The sequence below is a fragment of the Chelonia mydas genome, chromosome 14 (assembly GCF_015237465.2).
Source record: "Chelonia mydas isolate rCheMyd1 chromosome 14, rCheMyd1.pri.v2, whole genome shotgun sequence".
Classification (NCBI taxonomy): Eukaryota; Metazoa; Chordata; order Testudines; family Cheloniidae; genus Chelonia; species Chelonia mydas.
In genome coordinates, this window is record NC_051254.2 from 41,394,967 (window position 1) to 41,401,471 (window position 6,505).

A 6,505-nucleotide genomic window follows, 5' to 3' on the forward strand; every position below is an offset into this window, starting at 1 on the left:
CGAAAACAGGTGGCTGGAATGATGGCGGCCAGAGTCACTGCCTGATTCTCACCAACTGCAGCATGAAAACATTATGATATCTTGTGCCAAGGGCTTTGCATGAGACACAGCTGGCCTTCTTAGCCTCCATCTAACTTCTGCAAAGTCCTGATCGGCAAATCTATTCCAAGGGACAAAAAGGGCTGGTGGATCTGTGTATGCAATCCCGTAGTTTTCACTGTGAGGGGTTTTTAACCTATTTCTCAGAAAATAACATGCAGATTCAGACCAAATTATCACACTCCAGAGTGGTGGGATTTATTTTCTGGGGACAAAAATTTTCTGCAGAATTTTAAAATATTATGCACAGAATTTGATGCAGAATTCCCTCAGGAACATGGGGCGCTGTACAGCTGTGATGGTGGGACTGTGAAGGGGGTGCTGGACAGTAGGGGATCTGTGGGTGGGGAGCTGGGCAGGGGGTATGGTGTGCAGGGTGCTGTGCCGTTGTGGTGGGAGGTCAGTGGGAGGGGTCTCTGGGCAGGGGGTGCTGGGCATAGCGGGTCCGGGGGCACTGGGCATAGGGATCTGTGGGGGAGGTCTCTGGGTGAGGGGGTGCTGGGTACACTATTAAATCTACAGCCCAAGATGAGTAAACTCCAGATACCCACTCCAGGGTAGAATTATGGTACTTAGCACTTCAGATTTTCTGAAGCACTGAATATTGATTAGTATTTTAATACTCAGTACATATCTCCCATCTGAGACACATAAAGCACTTTATAAAAATGAATTAATCCTCAATGTCCCTGTGAGGTGAGCAAGTGTCTCCATTTTACAGCCGAAGAAACTGACAATCCAACGGCCAGTTCCCTCCTCCCCTCCTGCTGCCAGCCTGCAACCTGGCTCTGGCTGTCTGCCAGTTATTCCCCTATGACTCCCATGGGCGCTGCCAGGTACACTGCCAGCATGGCAATAGCTCACGTTGGGCATATACCAGATCAGTGAGGGTTTCTGGCAGCAGAGAACTGAGATTCAGGGAGGGCTCTGGCAGTGTGAAGGACCATATGGGGAGCATACGCCGGGGATCAAAGACAGTTTGGGGCGGCACAGAAGTGGGGCAGGGCAACAGTTATTCCAGGCAAATATCTCTGGCTACCGGTACCTACCAGCTGATGTAAGACTTCTCTATGAACAAACTTCCTCCCAACTTCCCCAGTGAGCTCCTGGACACCACAGAACGCAGTTAGCGAGCCCGGGACGGGCCACCTCTAAACTAGCTCATTTCTACTGGCTGATAACTCAGGCTGTGTCTACACTGCATGCCTCACAGTGGCACAGGTGTGTTGCTCCAGCTGTGACCTTAGAGCTCTCCTGCCAGCAAAATAAACCCACCTCCAATGAACGGCGGTAGCTTTGTGGGCAGGAGAGCGTCTCCTGCCGACAAAGGGCTGTCCACACCGGCATTTTTTGTCAGTAAAACTTTTGTTGGTCAGGGGCGTGTTTTTTTCACACCCCTGACTGACAAAAGTTTTACCGATGAAAGTGCAGCGTAGACATAGCCTCAGTGGAGTGAGACATCTCTCTCTGTCCCTGTCAGTTCTGTTGGGGTCACTAGATAAATACACTGAGCAATGACTGTCTGGAGCGGCAGCAGTGACAGCTAGTGGCCAGACAGGGTAAGCATGGGTGGCTATAGATTTTAGTATTGCATTATTATTATTTCTGTATCACCTCAGGTGTGAATAATAGCATTGGATTCATACAACATGGAAATGTATCAATAGATCTTTTCTCCTTATGGATCCCAGAACACTCTACAAGTTCTACAAATGCAAAATCTCTGTACCCATGGTTGCTCCCACACACCTTCCCTACTCCTTAGATACAGCCTTTCTACAGCAAAAAAATAAAACTCGTGAAACATCCTGTTTAGAGAATTCGTAGATTTTTTTTAAGGCCAGAGGAGACCACTTTGATCACCTAATCAGACTTCCTACATAACACAGGCCATGGAACTTCACCTGTTAATTCTTCCATCCAGGCCAAGTTAAGTTGCATGACTCCTCCTCATGTTACTGTCAGGCAAGTGACTGTTATTATTCAGTACATCCAGAACAATTAGTGTCACCCCACACACACTTTTCCTCTGGAAGGGAATAACACTTGCGGTCAGAGACAGGATGACTGCTCAGCAAAGAATTTGCAAATCCTAGTGACCCAGGACCAGAAAGAAATGATAAACTAGAGGGTCACACACTTTGCTTCTGTAGGCCAAGCTCACTGCACACACCAGGGGCTCCTTCCATCCCTCCGTTCTCTCCACAAGCTCCCTGTGTGCCCCCCTCCCATCGCCTCTACTTCAGGGACTCCTTGCAACCACCCCGCCCTCTCTCATGCTAGGAGCCCTGTGTGCCCCCCTGCTTGCTTCCTTCCCCCATGCCACGGGCTCTGTGTCTCCCGTACCCCTCCCCCATACCACAGAGCCCATGGCATGGCAGGAGAATGGGGGACACTGTGCCCTCCATAATCCCCTTCCCATATCCCCATTTCCCCCCTCTCCCGTTACCAGGGTCCCCCATTCTCCCCCACCCTAGAAGTTCATACACAAACCACCATAACAAACGCATTAACTCATGAAGAAAATATCAGCTCCAGCATGGTGCAAGGTGTAGTGTAGATGGGCCCTGACTGACCAGCTGCCACCCTCTTCCTGGCCCTTCCCTCACCCTTTCTGATGTGCCTGAGTGGGCCCCAGTGGTGACTTACATGGCTGCATACGGTCCCTTCCCCCTGCTTTCTCGGAGACTCTGCACTGCACACCCGGCTCGCCAGTCCAAGCGCCATTCCAGATCCCAGCCCCGATCCTGTCTGACCCCGCAGTCAAGAGCCAGGTCCCATCTGCCCTCCCCACTCGCCGTTCAGAGACCGGCTCTTCAGCTGCCCCTCTCGGCTGCAGAGAGGTCTCTTAACGATGCAGGGCCGGAAAGAGGGGAGGGGAGGGGAGGGAGGGTCGCCGCAGCCGGAAGGGCACCCCAGGTCCGAGGGAGGTAACTGGGATTTATGTGCTGGGCTGCCCGGTGCAGAGACCCTCTCACAGTGAGCGGATAGGGGCAAACGAAGATGCCCGTCTGGCTGCCCAGCCCTCAGCTCTGCCACAAACTGCTTCCCACCTGACCCCTGCAATACCCTCAAGTGACTGCCTGTCTGATCCTCCCCTCCCCTCTAATTGCCTCAGCTGGCGGACGAACTCCCCCACCCACCCCCGACCAACTGCCAGTCTCTCCCCTCAATTAACTGCCACGGTCTGCTATAAACATCCCAGTCAGCTCCCCCAGACCCCTGTGATGTCCTGGACTAACTGCCGGTCTGTCTAACCAGCCCCATGTCCCTCTGGCCGGCAGTCTGGTCCCCACATCGCTAGCTGACCTAGTATGAACATTAGTAATTATTTGTGTCACTGCAGCACCTAGGGCCCCTCGGCATGGACCAGGACCCCACTGTGCCAGGCTCTGTCTGAACAAACCTTCCTCCCAGACCCCAACTCATCCCTGCTGAAAACATGCCTGCCCCTCACTGCCAGACCCTGGTTCTTCCACAGCCTTCCCCTCATCTCCCCGGGACATCGGTTGGTCCCTAAAACTACCTGCCGCAGACCGGCCAGAACCCCAACTTCACAGCCTTATATAACTGCCAGTCTGCCCCCCTCTCCTCAGAGAAACCCTGCGGCTTCCAGACCCTTCCAGCACCCTCAAGTCCCTGACTGAATACCCAGCCTGTCTGTTCGTCCATCTGAACCCCGGTCCCCCCCGGAACTGCCCTGGGGCTTCCAGAACTTTCCACCACCCTCAAGTCCCTGACTAAATACCAGCCTGCCTAGGTGCACCACCCCCACCCCCACCAGCGTTGCCAACAGTCCCATATTACAAGGGACGTCCCTTCTTTAAATAGAAAATGGCCTCTCCCGTACTAAATCAGTGCAGGGTGCCTTTTATCCTGCATTTTAACACATTAAAAATATTATCATGATGCAAAGCCAGTTTCATGATTCTCTTACCTTCCAGTGATGTAAAGTTTGTAAAATTAGACAATGTAGTGATGCCGAGTCGGTCCCGTGATTTACTGAACCGATGCACTTAGAGCGCAGAGGTTCCCAAACGATGGGGCGCAGCTTTGTGGGGGAGGGTGCGACATGGCTGTCGGGGGACATGAAGCCGGCAGGGCTCCCTGCAGGTGGGCTCGGCTGCCAGGACGCTGGGCAGAGACTCTGCGAGTGGGGAGGCTGCACTCCGGGAGTACTGATCCCCCTCGCAGACAGAGCCCCTTCCTGCCCCTGGCCCTTCAGCCCACCTCCAGGGCACACAGCTCTGGCCACTTGCCCTTCCAGACAGAGCCTGTGGAGGGACAGCAGACTGGGCCGCTGGGGGGCCCTGTCCAGCACGGGCCAGTACTCACGGGTGCAGCTTTCCTCTCCCGTCCCAACCCTGGCCCTTCAGTGTTGCCCTGTTCACTTCCCCTGCACAGGTGAGGAGCGAGCCAGGTAGGGAGCTGGGTCCCGGCAGCCCAGACTGCCTGGCTGCTGCAGGGAGCAGAAGGTTTCCTCACATGCCACATATTAGTACCCTCCAGTGCCTGTGGTACGGGGCATCCCATCCCTGGCCCCCATGGGTACAGGGTACTCCTCCCCCATAGGGATGCTAAGGAAACAGTCCCATATTTTTGAAATGCAATGTTGGCAACCCTATTTGTAACCCCAGGTTAGGAATTGTTGAACCCTGGGTCCCAGTCTCTCCGCTGTATTATGCGGCCCCGAGTCCAAGCACCCATATCAGTGCTGTAACTAGTCATTTTAGCACCCGGGGGAGCAAGCATCTTTGCGCCCTCTACCTTTTTTTCCCTCATTTTTCCACCCCCGCAGCTTTGCGCCCTAGTCGGCTGCCCTGCTCACCCTGCCCTTATCGCAGCCCTAACCCATATCCTAGGCTTCCTAGCACCCTCCCAAAATGTGGCTGCTTTAGCCCTTGTTCATGGTGCCGTGTGGGAAAACTCGACTGTCCACCAAACCTGAGGACAAAGGAAGTCAGCCCATGGGATCGTGGGATACTTTTGGCAGAGTCCCAGAGCATGAGTTCTTACTCAGAAGCAAATGTGCACAGGGACATTGTTGATACTCTGCTTAGTCTAACGGAAGAAGAATAGTGAGAAACATCTCCCTTCTGTGAAAGACTATGACTTATTTATTCTCATTGGAAAGAAAAACTGTTCCGGTTTCCTTGAGTATAAACAGAAAAATGAAGTGTGAAGGAAAGAGTTTTAATAATCCAAATATTTCCATTGATAATGTGAGTGTAATTTGTTTAGCTAACAGTAGTTTCTCCTTTAGTCTTTCAGCTAGAGCTAGTTGAAATTTTTCAACCACAAAGATGTCCTGTAGCAAAATGGGATTTAGTAGAAAACAATTTTTTTTCTATGGGAAACTGTCTTTTTCAAACAAACAAACAAACAAACAAAAATAAATAAAATCATTTTGGGACAGGAAATTTCAGAATGAACAAAAATGTTTATTTTAATTTCAAACTGAAGTTTTCATTTTGGTTTTAAAAAGCTGAACATTTTTCAAAATTTCAAGTGTTTTTTACCCCTTTGTTTCCCTGTTTACTCCTCTTTGCCACTAAGCACAATAACATGAATAATTTCCAGGTTTTGTCTCCTAGTTCTTCCTTTTTCTTTTTGCCAATTTTTCTAAAATGGGAGAACTTTTGAAGAGTTCCAGAGAGAATGGAATAAAAGGAACAATGGGGCGGTGGTGGAAATGGACATTATTTTATTACATTTTAGAAAAAAAGGGGAAACAAGAAATGTGAATTTTTTTCAAGTTATTTCATTATATTTTTCAAACCAATTAAAAGTTGTCCCATTTTGAACACTGAAAAATGGAAAGGACTTTGAAATTTCAATTTTTTTTTTGCAAATTCTTCCCCCATTTTTTGGCTTTACTTTCAACAGACATAACTGTTAGCATATAAGCCTGTTTGTTAACCTGAGATGGAATTTTGGGTTTGACTTTTGATACTCTCACATCCTTACTAATGTGTGTGAAGAACAAAGGACAAAGAGACATGGTGTGTGGCTTCTGCCTGGCCAGATGGGGTTGTTAGTATAATGGGAACAGATAAAGCGTTACAGGGTATGGTGGGAGTGTAATATATGAGCACACACACTGGAAGGCTGCCTAGCTCCACTCTCAAGCCAAGGTAAAGCAACCAATTAGGAGGGGCAGAGGGAAATGGGGGGAGGCATAAAAAACACTAAAAGCCAAAGAAAAGCCCGGCCTTGGCCAGGACACAACCTTACACCTCATCCCTCCCATGGGCTACAAAGGAGGAGAGACAAAGACCCCAGACTCACGACTCTCCAAAACGGAGCATGGCCATAAGGTGTAAGGGGTGTGACTAGACGGATACTGCAGTATATTTGGACCTGCTTAGAAGGAGGAAATGGGAATGGGGAACAGGCTCAGTGGCGT